Source organism: Microcaecilia unicolor, chromosome 1 (genome assembly GCF_901765095.1).
Source record: "Microcaecilia unicolor chromosome 1, aMicUni1.1, whole genome shotgun sequence".
Taxonomy (NCBI): Eukaryota; Metazoa; Chordata; class Amphibia; order Gymnophiona; family Siphonopidae; genus Microcaecilia; species Microcaecilia unicolor.
This window is the reverse complement of record NC_044031.1, coordinates 41,106,065-41,118,983: the sequence shown is the minus strand read 5'-3', so window position 1 is coordinate 41,118,983 and position 12,919 is coordinate 41,106,065. Positions and strand designations below refer to the sequence as shown.

General features: G+C 42.6%; 1 protein-coding gene across 2 annotated transcripts in view; it reads left to right on the top strand.

The window, feature by feature from the left end:
- Window positions 1-12,919, top strand: part of LOC115465546 — a 71,740-nt gene that overhangs the window by 41,030 nt on the left and 17,791 nt on the right. The gene's annotated exons all lie outside the window — the stretch shown is intronic.

Here is a 12,919-nt window from a genome sequence, read left to right as displayed (position 1 = left end):
ACCGTGCCTACATGTAGGTGGTGCTTATAGAATATGCTTAGGTGGAAATTTATTTTGCACAGATTTTCCAGGTGCCATATATAGAATCTAGTCCTTAGCGCTTATATATTTTTTCAGCATCCAAATTTGAGCATTATTTACAGAATCTAATCTAATATACTTCCTAAATAAAAAATAAAGTTTTAAGATGGGGGCGTGACCAAGATGGCGCCGACACGCTGAGAGGAGTGCGGCTGTTTAGGAGGGCTTGCTGAAGATTTTTGAATTGAATTGATTACCGCTGCCGCCATGCCTCATACTAAAAGGGGATTGTAAGGTCCTTACCGCTTTCAGCCCTTGCGTCTTCCCTGAAGCAGCAAACCCTCGACAGCTTCGCACTCCGGTGCCCACGGACTATAACCGGGGGAAGTTCCGCTGTGTGTGCCGAGGGAGGAACCTCGGCACCCCTGGATCATGAAACAACATTATCCCCCCCCCTCTGAAGCCGAGATACCACCATGTCCTGCCGAGTCGTGAGTGGAGATGACGGGTCCAAAGAATGCGGAAGGCGCTGGAATTGGGTCCTGTGGTAGCGGCTGCTCATCAGGGCGGCCGGCAGTGGAAGCAGAGACCTTGGATAAGAAGGGTGTATTGAACCCTACCTTGGTGGTAACCCTTGATGCCCTCTAGCAGGAAATTGAGAAACTGAACTTTTCTGTTACAAAATGAACTCAGGAAACAACAACAACACTAGTTTCAATGGTGGAGCAGCTTTCCAAATCGATGGATAAATCAAAGCAGAACTTCAATGATCAGGTACTAAAATATCAAACTCATGTTGTGACCATTAAGGACAATGTTTCAGCAGTTATAAAAGATAATTCGCTTATACGTCAAAAAATAGAACAAATTGAAAATTATAACAGATGTCTAAATATGAGGATATTGAACTTCCCAAGGCCTGTTGGAATTCTTCCTTTAGGCCGGGCACCGGGCATATGACAAAGTTAAGAGGGAATAGGCTTAGGAGTAACCTAAGGAAGTATTATTTCACAGAAAGGGTGGTGGAGGCGTGGAATGGCCTCCCGGTGGAGGTGGTGGAGTCGAGGACTGTTCCAGAATTTAAAAAGGCATGAGATAAGCATGTGGGATCACTTAGGAACAGGTAGAATTGGGGGTTACAGAGGATGGGTAGACTGGATGGGTCATATGGTCTTTATCTGCCGTCATGTTTCTATGTTTCTAGAACTAATTAAAAACAATACCTTATTGAAAATCTGAAAATTTCAGCTCAAAATATTCCTCCTATAAATAAGATATTCTTTCTTCTGGAAAAGAAGAGACAAGTAGGTTCTTATGAAGAAATGGAACAGGTCCAGGAAGAGGAGAAATTGGATGATTTAAGAAATATTTCCTTGATTTTGGAGGACTCATTATCAGAAGTAACAAAAAGGGCCACATTATTGGTATCGTTCATATTTGAACAAGACTTTAATGTCATTTTGAAGTTATACTTTAAGAATGTTAACCAAAAATTTTGTGGTCAAAAATTAAGGATATTCCCAGATGTCACTACATCTACTCAAGACAAACGGAAAAGTTTCTTAGATATGAGAGATGAAACAAAATTGTTGGGGGCTACTTTCTTTTTAGCTTACCCTTGTAAATGCATAGTTGGGAATCAAATATGTTTTTTTTTTCTACCAGATCAGCTTGGGGCTTTTATAGACCTGAAGAGGGTATCAGGGGAATTAACAACTGTTAAATAGGCTGTATGATTTAACGTAGGGCGGGCTGGGCCTTTCCTTGTTTATTATATTCCACTTTGATTTCCTTAAATGTTTTGGTCACTTCCCAAGCTTGTGGTCTAAGGAAGGGTTAAATACGAAACAAAAATGAAGTCAAAAAGTTTTTTTCTTATTTTTTTCTATGTATGTGAAGACATTGAATTTGTATTATTTCCCTGTGTTGCATGTAACAAGTTATTACTTGTGTAATATAAGTAAAGCAATAAAAATAAAATAAAACAAAAAAAAAAGTTTTAAACTGTTTCCTAAATAGAAAACATTTTTGGACACGCTGATTGAAGAAGGATGAGAATTCTAAACTAGAGCAACTTGACGCACTTAAAGGTGATTTGAGGAATAGCCAATGGTTAAAGCAGGCAGCTAAAAGCCAGCACAGACTTCCAGAGGTTGTTGGTTCAAATCCCACTGCAGTGTTTTGTGGCATGAAATACTCTTGAAGGTGGAATTTCTGTCCCTCCTTTTTTAGCTTATGTTATGTTTTTTTTAGTTTTTATAATCTTTTTTTATGATGTAATTGTATTTATTTATTTATTTCTATCTATCTATATCTAGATAGATAGATCTATACTGGTGTCAATAAAGGTGTTTTTCCTGGATTTTCACCCATGTGGGATCTTCTTATAAAATTCTCCCGGAGCTGCTACTTGTGTTGTCATCTCTACTTGTTATGATATTCTTGGATTTCCGTAGAGGTGTTTTTCTTGTTGTTGTTTGCCATGGAATGGTGCTACTATTTGTGTTTCTGCCAGGTACTTGTGACCTGGATACTGGGCTAGATGAACCATTGGTCTGACCCAGTACATATGTTCTTATGTATATAACAGTTTACAAGATTTGATCTTCCTCACAGTGGGAAAACCAAGGAGCATCTAATATCTAGTAGTATACGATGCATGATCTTTTACTAAGTGAAAGAATTTCAGGAGCACTGCCATAAAGTGATTTAAAAATTAGGGTACAAAGCTTGAACTGAACTCTTGCTTCAATAGGCATCCTCCAAATTAGGTCTGAACTATCTAAGGCTACTCCAACAGAGGAAAATAGCCCAACCCACAGTTCAGCCTTAATCGCCGGAGATCCCACAACCCAAGGACTCAAAACTGACCAAAAATGGGAATCTTTTCAACCACTAACAGCTGAGGATGGAAGATCAATATTATTGAAATGCTCCCGAGCCAACCGCTCCCTGGATCAATGCCAAAACACCTACTCAAATCCATCCCTATGGAAGCAGTAAACTGGTTACTCCATGATCTCAATGAGCTGTTAGAAACTGGCTCTCTCCCTCCTGATATGGACAAAATTGTTCTCACTCCACTACTGAAGAGATCTGGGCTAGACATAACATCGCCTGCAAACTACCATCCAGTGGCAAGCATACCCCTTTTTGCTAGAGCATTTAATAAAACTGTTTTCAAATAAATTCCAATGATGAAGATATTTGCCTACATTCTCTATGCCTAAATTCTGGCCTGGTCTCCGTATCTCAAAAAAGATATAGTAGAATTGGAAAAGGTACAGCGAAGGGCGACGAAAATGATAGTGGGGATGGGACGACTTTCCTATGAATAGAGGCTGAGAAGGCTAGGGCTTTTCAGCTTGGAGAAGAGACGGCTGAGGGGAGATATGATAGAAGTGTATAAAATAATGAGTGGAATGGATCGGGTGGATGTGAAGCGACTGTTCACGCTATCCAAAAATACTAGGACTAGAGGGCATGAGTTGAAGCTACAGTGTGGTAAATTTAAAACGAATCGGAGAAATTTTTCTTCACCCAACGTGTAATTAGACTCTGGAATTCGTTGCCGGAGAACGTGGTACGGGCGGTTAGCTTGACGGAGTTTAAAAAGGGGTTAGATAGATTCCTAAAGGACAAGTCCATAGACCGCTATTAAATGGACTTGGAAAAATTCCGCATTTTTAGGTATAACTTGTCTGGAATGTTTTTACGTTTGGGGAGCGTGCCAGGTGCCCTTGACCTGGATTGGCCACTGTCGGTGACAGGATGCTGGGCTAGATGGACCTTTGGTCTTTCCCAGTATGGCACTACTTATGTACTTATGTACTTATGATGTGTAGAGTTTCACAGCATACAAATGTTTCGCTGAGTTAAGGGGATGTACTTTGGGCAGTATTAGGAAACTGCACATACATTGCCGTTTCAAATGCATATCCAGTGGAACGCCGACTATCCTTGGCAGAGGTCAGTCCAGATAAAGGAAAATCCGGATGATTGGACAAACCTTTTAGAAAAGATTGGCCTTACCTTTTGAAAAGAGCACACGTTTTCAACAATAAAGGGGGAAAAAATACCAAATACCAAACCAATACAGCACTGTATTTGTCATACATACACTATTGTATTTCTATTTTAAAAAGGAAGTAATTCTTAATTGCTTCAGTGCTGATTTTCATTTCTCTGCTGCAGGATCACGGAGTCTCTTCAGACAAAGGAACTGGGTCACACTGTTTTCTTTCTGCTTTTCCAGCCAAGCCATAGCCATATTTAGACATTCAAAGGCTTCTACATTTACCTGGTGATCGTCATCAGTTTCTGATTCCTCGTGTTCCTTGTCTTGTACTGATTCCACAATTTCATAATCTGCTATGATCTGATGCCATGGATCATTAATGTCACTGTATATCCATTCGCTGACATTCTCTACATCACAATCGCAGCCAGGAACCTGTAGAACATCCTTAGCAAAAATTTTAAGAACATCATCTTCTCCTTCTGTGTCTTTTTTTTTTTTTGTTACATTTGTACCCTGCGCTTTCCCACTCATGGCAGGCTCAATGCGGCTTACATGGGGCAATGGAGGGTTAAGTGACTTGCCCAGAGTCACAAGGAGCTGCCTGTGCCTGAAGTGGGAATTGAACTCAGTTCCCCAGGACCAAAGTCCACCATCCTAACCACTAGGCCACTCCTCCACTGTTGCTAATATACATGGAATGTGGCTATTCCACTAGCAACATTCCATGTAGAAGTAGGCCCTTGCAGATCACCAATGTGGCCGCGCAGGCTTCTGCTTCTGTGAGTCGTGCAGGACGTCAGACTCACAGAAACAGAAGCCTGCGCAGCCGCGTTGCTGATCTGCAGGGGCAGGCTTCTACATGGAATGTTGCTAGTGGAATAGCAACATTAACATTCCATGTAGCATCTCAAATAGTAGCAACAGAATCTCAATAGTAGCAACATTCCATGTAGAATTTCAAATAGGGAAAGGGAACTGGGACTTCATATGCTGCCTTTCTGTGGGGTTTACATAGTATATACAGGTACTTATTTGTCCTGGGGCCATGGAGGGTTAAGTGACTTGGCCAGAGTCACAAGGAGCTGCCTGTGCCTGAAGTGGGAATCGAACTCAGTTCCCCAGGACCAAAGTCCACCACCCTAACCACTAGGCCACTCCGCCACTCTGATTTTTTAGAATAATGTTCCACGCACTTTTTAGGGTTTGGTTTTTAACTAAATTCCAAGAGTCAGCAACCAGGTATGAACAGTCTTTTATATTCAGTTCTTTTAAAAGTTGTATCATAGTCAGTGGGAAAGTAGGGTTAAAGGATGAATCTTCCAACACTGGACATTTTTACACTAGTGGGTTCTCAAAGATGACATTTAGTGGAAACAGCTAAGACCTGACACAGGACCATGTTTCAGCTTTAAAAAGCCTGCCTCAGGGGTCGGGTCTTAGTTGCTTCCAACAAAAGTTTTTTTTTTTTTGAGAACCTACTAGTGTATGAGTGTCCATTGTTGGAAGATTCATCCTTCAACCTTACTTCCCCACTGACTGTGTGTATTTCCTAAGGGTCCTTGTTGTTCCTCCACCTCGATGATTACTCTGTTGTATAAATTGGATCTTGTCACATTCATCATCAATTATCAGCCAATAGAATTTTTTGTTACAATTCTGTCCTGTAAAGTCATTTCAAGGAAACGATAACTCCTTGATCCATTGGCTGCATTACAGATGTCACATATGGAGACAGTAAAAGTACTTTGAATCGACCTTCCTCTCACTCTAAGCTTTCAGCCGAAGGATGTGACGACGCATTGTCCAACAATAAAATGACATTTCCATCTTTTCCTGTACGAAAGTTGAAATCTTTTCACTTCTGGTATGAAGCAATTGTCGTACCAGTGGAGGAAAACTTCGCAATTCATCCAAGCTTTTTTTTTGGCTTCTGTATAACGGCGGTAGCTTACGTACATGTTTGAAAGCATGAGGGTTTTTAAATTTACCAATTAGCAATAACTACAATGTTGCGTTTCCCCCCACCAACAGTGTGACGTGTTCTTTGGATGACTTGAAAGCAGGAGCTGTTTGCTCCTTAAGACTAATGAGAGATTTAGTGGGAAGTAAATTCCAATTCAGACCTCTTTTGTCTGCATTATAAACGTAATGTCGTTAAATTGTACAAGAAAGTCATTACTGCTGGTAAATTTGCGGAATGGTTTTCACCATGAATTTCAATCTGCCTATTTTGGTGGTGGTGGTTTAAATTTTGAAACCATCCAGTGAACTTCTCCACAATGTCTGTTTTGTTAATGACTGAAAAACCCTTTTTCGCTTTGACAGCATTTTGACTTTCTTGTTGTCAGAAAGAAACAAAGCACTGTACTGTAGAAACCTTTCCACATGGGAATTGGGAGGAAAAGGAAAGGGCAGGGCTTTCCTCTGCCATATCCTCGCTCTTGCTGATTTCATTTCCTGAGAGGGAAGCCTTCAGGACCCAGTGCAGGTCACGAGGAAGAATCAGCCACTGGGAGCCTCTGAGTTACAATGGGAAGGATTCAGAGAGGGGTCAGATCCCGGACCATCGGTGGAGGAGAGAGAGGAGTGATGCACTGCTGCTGGGTGGGCCTGTGCAGTAGCATAGCCAAACCCAGTATTTTGCATGGGCCCAAAGGTAACTTAGACAGGCCCTTCCACACCATACCACACTCCCCACCTCCCCCCCTGGAGATCTAAAAAAAATATAGGGTTTTTTTCACCTACCTCATCAACATCTATCTCTCCTTCTCTGCAGCATCTCGCCATCTGCCCACCCATCGCTGAACCCCATCCCTCCCCGGTGTGCCTTTCAGGTGTCCCTGGCGCCTGCAGTAATCCATTATTGCTGCCTGTTCTGGCTCCGCAGGCTTCCATTGGCCAGATCCCACCAGACAGGAAACAGGAAATTACATCAGCAAGGGCAGGACCCAGATGATGGAAGCTTGCAGGGCTGGCGCAGGCAACAGTAATGGATCACTGCAGGTGCCTGGGATGCTTGTAAAGTACACCGTGGAAGGACGGGGTTCAGCGACGGGAGGGCAGATGTCAGGGTGCCATGGAGGAGAGATGTTGATGAGGGGTTCCGCCGCTGGGTGGGCCTGAGCCAAGAATGGGTGGGGCTGTGCCCATCCAGACCCACCTGTAGCTATGCCACTGGGCCTGTGTCCACTCAGGCCCACCCGTGGCTATACTACAGTATTTCAACAGCACACACTTTTCATCAAATCCTGTACATAATATTCATTCTGTACTGTCTTTTTCTTTAACAGGTTGTTAAAAAAAACCCAGCTTCTGGTTTCCAGGATACAGTAAAGTGTACAGTTTTTGTTTCAAATTTAAACACAGTAAACTCCAGCACCAGTACAGATGTCTGGACATCTGGATAATCAGAGTTTAGATCATTGGCATTTCACAGCCAATTTTAGCCTGCTCACAAAGCAGGTGCAAAGAAAGTCATATCCAAGGACAATTTTCAAAGATGAAATTTTTCCTTTGAAAACACACCACACCACCTCTACATTTTGCACAAGTGGGTTGTTTGAAAGTGAAGATTCATGTGATACATTTAACAGCCAGATTAGGAGCCCTTTTACCAAACTTACCGCAGTTTGAAATGGCATACCTCGGGGTACACTGAGGCGTCTCACGGTACTGTGGACATGTGCCTGCGCTACCGGCATGCTAAAAAACGTTTTATAAAACTTTTGCGGTGGGAACGTGTCTGGGGGCAGAGAGTGGGTGTATCTACGCTAATCAGTTAGCGCAGCTACATTACCGTGTGCTAACTGATTAGCACAAGATTAGCGCATGAGCATTTACTGCCTACAAAATAGGTGGCAGTAAGGGCTTATGTGCTTGTTTTTGTTAACGGCTGCACGCTAATGGTAACATAAGCGCATGAGAATCCTCTTCACTGTGAGTACAAATAGTAAATGCACCCTTATGAAATACATGCACATTCCTGAATCTCCACTACCCCAGTTGCAAAGGACTTAAATATAAATCAACATATGCATCCAGCTTTTCCTACATTAGCACGCAACTATGGAACGCACTACCAAATGCCATAAAAACAACGCACGACCTAACAATCTTCCGAAAATTACTAAAATCCAACCTGTTCAAAAAGACATACCACAATGATCCATCCTAAATACCAGACAATGAAACTGTAGGTGGTTATAAATATATTTTGTAAGAGGCCAATTCCTACCTATGTACTCGCTTATGTCTAGGGGGCGTGGCCTCTGCCCAACATTAGCTGCATGGAAAATAACGGACAGACCAATGGAATATATTAGTTTATTTATACAGCGTTATATACAAAAATATAGAAAACTCTTCTCAGCTTATAGCATCAGCAATTCCTGATTGCATGCACAATGATACCAAAAATATAGAGAATAACTATGATTATCCTATTGGCTAAAATCTGTAATGACAGATAAACACAATACCAAGATCCTAATGATTACCACACAAATCTTATACTAGGCTAACAGCAACTAGAGATCATAAATCCTGACGTCACACATCTGATGGGTCCGAGCACAGACTAATTATCTAACCCAGCCTGAAGGAAGTAAACTATGATCTCACCGTCCCGGTTTCCAGATCAGATTCCTTCCAATGCCTCAGCCGAAGGTCTCAGCGAGGTCCCACAAGCTCAGGTGATGCACTTGTCTTGATCAGCCACAGATGATACAGACTCAGTATAGATCCTGTAGACAGCTGTACCCTGGGGAAAAGCTTTGCCAGGTATTATCAGTAAGTCTCTCAGGTGGTCTTCTGTTCTTCTGTTCTTCTCTCTTCTCGGTTCTTCAGGAACTAACCTCTTTCTGTTCCCGCTTCTCAGATCAATCAGTTTTCTGGGAGCCAATCAGAAATAATCCCACCATGTACTCCCAGCATCTGTATGAAGCTTCCTTTGTCCGTCTTATCTCGTAAGCTCTCTCTCACTCTCTCTCCCTCAGGGACATGCATTCTCCCCCGATACAGAGTGACCTTGGAGGTGGTGCAGGCTTCAGTAAATCTATTACAAGCTGAAATTCTGACTTCTGCACAGTTGGTAGTCAGACATATAGGTGAAAGGTTGCAGCGTCCATTTTGGCTGTAAAGGTGCTCTCATATGCACACAGGGTGGGTGAGATCACAGCAAATACTCCTACAGATTCCCCCCCTTGGAGATGGAAATTACTGCAAAGGAGTAAAGGCCTTCTCCAACCTAACTACAAAAATAAGCCAGACAGTTCAGTCAGGATTCAGGTACAAACTTCATGGTCAAAACTACAAAAAGTTTCAAAGTAAATCTCCACTAATGCAAACTAACACTCTTCAAACAGTTCAATTAAGCAAAATAATGTTCACAAGGAAATCACAAATGCTAATACAGCAAAATACTGAATAATAGAACACGCATGTGCAGTTAGTTAAAAGTCTTAACACATGAAAATTAATCAAACAAATCATGAACCATAATCACATAGATCATGAAAATCACATCATGCAAAGCAAAGCATAATAGTACAGAAAAGTGAAAACGGAATAAATTGTTGGCAAAACTCTGGTTAGAGGTAACTACATAAAGTCTTGCAATCTCATCGCCGTAGGTGACAAAGTGTTTACGCGATAGCGTAAATGACGAAGGTCTCTCCAAAACACTACAGCACACAGGAGCATGATGACCCACGAGATGGTCAAAAGTGGAATGACAACGTGAGTGGACATGTGGAACTGGGTGACATCAGATGAACGACGTTTGTAATCTGCAACCTCGAGAGTCTCATGGTCAACAGATAATTCAACAGTGTGAGAGTCTTTGGACTGTAAAAATGGTATAAGGTCCATAGCAAAGTCAATAGGATGTCCACGAAATACATCAAGCACTTCCAATTCAGAAACAACCGGGTCTGTGTCAAGATAAAACAGGGAAACTCCTCCTACATGGGCAACAGCATACTTAGGTACAGCGATCACACAAACATTGCAAGGAAGAGTGTAACGGTTGATTACATCATGCTTCTGAAAGGTGACAGTAAGTTCAGTACTAGGTGTGCTAACTAACCATACCGTATCCAGTACAGCTACAGTGGTATCAGAAAAATCGTCATATTTTGATACGGTAACCTTACACTTCTCTTGGACATTCTCTGTGGACAAGCCACAAAGAGCTTCTGTTGTGTCTTTCAGGAAAGGTTTACCAGGGCATAGCCAATTAACATCTTTAGTTTTGTGGCACAGGTCTAAGTTAGGGACCAAATAATGTTGCGGAGCATCCTGTTGGTAAGCAATATACTTAGGTGTATCAACATTAAGGTACAAATTCTCATGCCAGGTACCTACATTTACAACTTGTTTAAGCTGGTATACATTCTCAGGCATAATAAATGGCAAATTAAGGATGAAGGCAATTTCCATACGCTCCATATCCAAATAAAGGGGAAAGGCAGTACCTAAATGAAATGCGATTTGAATTTGAAAAGGTTCAATAGACAAACGGGTAACTTTGGCAAAGGCATCTTTAACAACATCAGATGGTATCAGGTACGTTGGTATCTGTCCCTGCATTAGCTTACTAACACTAGTATCTACTTCCCTAAATAAATCCTGGATAAGGTCCTTAACAGGTTGTATAAACACACGGTCTTCATTCATGGTACCTTTAATTGTCAACAAATCAGCTGTGTTAGCACTAATTTTATGTGTATGTAAATTCACAAGAGTGACCGTATCAGCAATAGTTTTACCTTGGGCAACCAGTTGGCTCTGTTGGACTACCAATCTGGTCTCAATTGCTTTCAAGTCTGCTTGGATGGCTTGTATATTGGCCTGCAGCTTTTGGACAGAAACTACGTTGGCAACAGACATGGAAATACCAAAAAGTGAACCAATGGCCGAAAAAATCAAACCACCGGCAAGACCCAGAAAACGCTTAGATCTGGACCTGGAATTATAAGGTTGCATAGGTTGTACCATGACTTTGTCCAGTTGATGCAAAATGTTCTTCACTTGTGCACGGGCATTTTGCATATAATTGAAAAACCAGGCATGGGTAACAGCAGTCAGAGATAAGTTACTCATATTGAAATGTTTCAGTAGTACATGCATTGGGTCAAGGGACACAACTACTTTCTGTGGAACAATCTGGGACTGGGTAATCAGGAAGCCAGGGGTATCTTGCAGAACAACTCCAGACATGGGACCAGGTTCGATCATCTTGGACCACGATCCCAGCAGCACGGAGATCAAGAACACGATCATCAGGGTTCTTTTCTGCATCTGTAAGGTACAAAGAAAACAGACTATGCTGTTGGGGTGTTAGTACAGTTCGTTTCATCAACACATACGTCTGGAACCAAATGACTGGGATGACGTGGTCTCAACTGATTGATGTGGACCCATTTAAGGGTGTCTTCACCCTTAGTATTTTTCTTGAGGCAAATTTGGTAAGCCACAGGTGAAGCTTTTTCCACTATGGGGAATGGACCACGCCAACTAGGCAGAAACTTCCTTTCTTTAACCTTGTTTCTGGCAAAATTGAAGTAGAATACCTTGTCGCCAATTTGGTATTCTTTAGAGGTAGTCCCTTGATCATAATAGGCTTTTCTACCTCTAGCGCTACTTTCCAAGTTTTTCTGAGCAAAGGCAAAGGCACTTTGCAAATGCTTACGCAAATGGGTGACATATTCATGAGTGGAGGTAGCACTGGACAAGTTCACATCATTAGTCCTGTACAACAAATGAATTGGTAATGTCATTTCCCTACCTGTCATCATCTCAAAAGGAGACACTCCGGTGGAACGGTGGGGTGTGGAACGAATCGCCATAAGGACCAATGGTAGGACAATGTCCCAATTCTTACCTGAGGATGACACATACTTCTTCAGAATGGTCACGATGGTGCGATTAGCTCTTTCCACCTGTCCCGAAGATTGAGGTCGGTAAGCTATGTGCAACTTACTCTTTACTCCAAGCATCTTCCACATCTGTTGAATCACCTCTGCCGTGAACTGAGAACCTTGGTCTGAATCCACTCGCATAGGCAAACCCCACCGGCTGAACACATGATTCAGTAGTAAGGTAGCCGTGGTTTCTGCCGTGCAGTTGGGTGCAGGCAGACACTCCACCCACTTGGTGAACATGCAGGTGACAGTAAGCAAGTACTTGTTACCACGAGTGGATCGAACTACAGGACCAACCCAATCAATCTGGATATCCGACCAGGGCATGGTGATACCCTTCTTCCTAAGTGGTGCTCGGTGAGATGGTGAAGATGGCTGGAAACGACAACAGGTCAAACACCCTCGCGTGTACAACTGTACATCCTGTCGCATGTGAGGCCAATAAGCTACTTGCTTTAGGGTCTCATAGGTGATATTCTCCCCTCGATGTCCAGCACATGGTTCGTCATGGGCATGCTGCAACATAATGCCTCGATATTCTTTAGGCACCACCCATTGCTCAATGCCATGCTTACTCGTCCGAATAAGCAGGTCTTTGTGAAGTTTGAACTTCTCTCGGGAGGCATAGAGGATCCTCATTTCCTCCTCTTGCTTGTCTTTTTCCGTCAGGGGACAGTCTTGCGGATTCCATATGGACTCATAAAATCTCCCGATCACCGGGTCGGATTTCTGTGCCATGACAAGATCAAAGGATGGGACTTCACTGCACCACTGGACCACCGGCGTGTCGTTGGACTGCTTCGCCTGTCGTCGGGTGACAGCCTGGACAGTCGCAGTCTCCACATCTGGGGGTCGCCATAATTCTCCTGTAAGCGCACCCTCCTTGGCCAGGTGATCGGCCAAGTCGTTTCCCCGTTTGTCGGGACTGTCAACTTTTGCATGACCCTTGACCTTC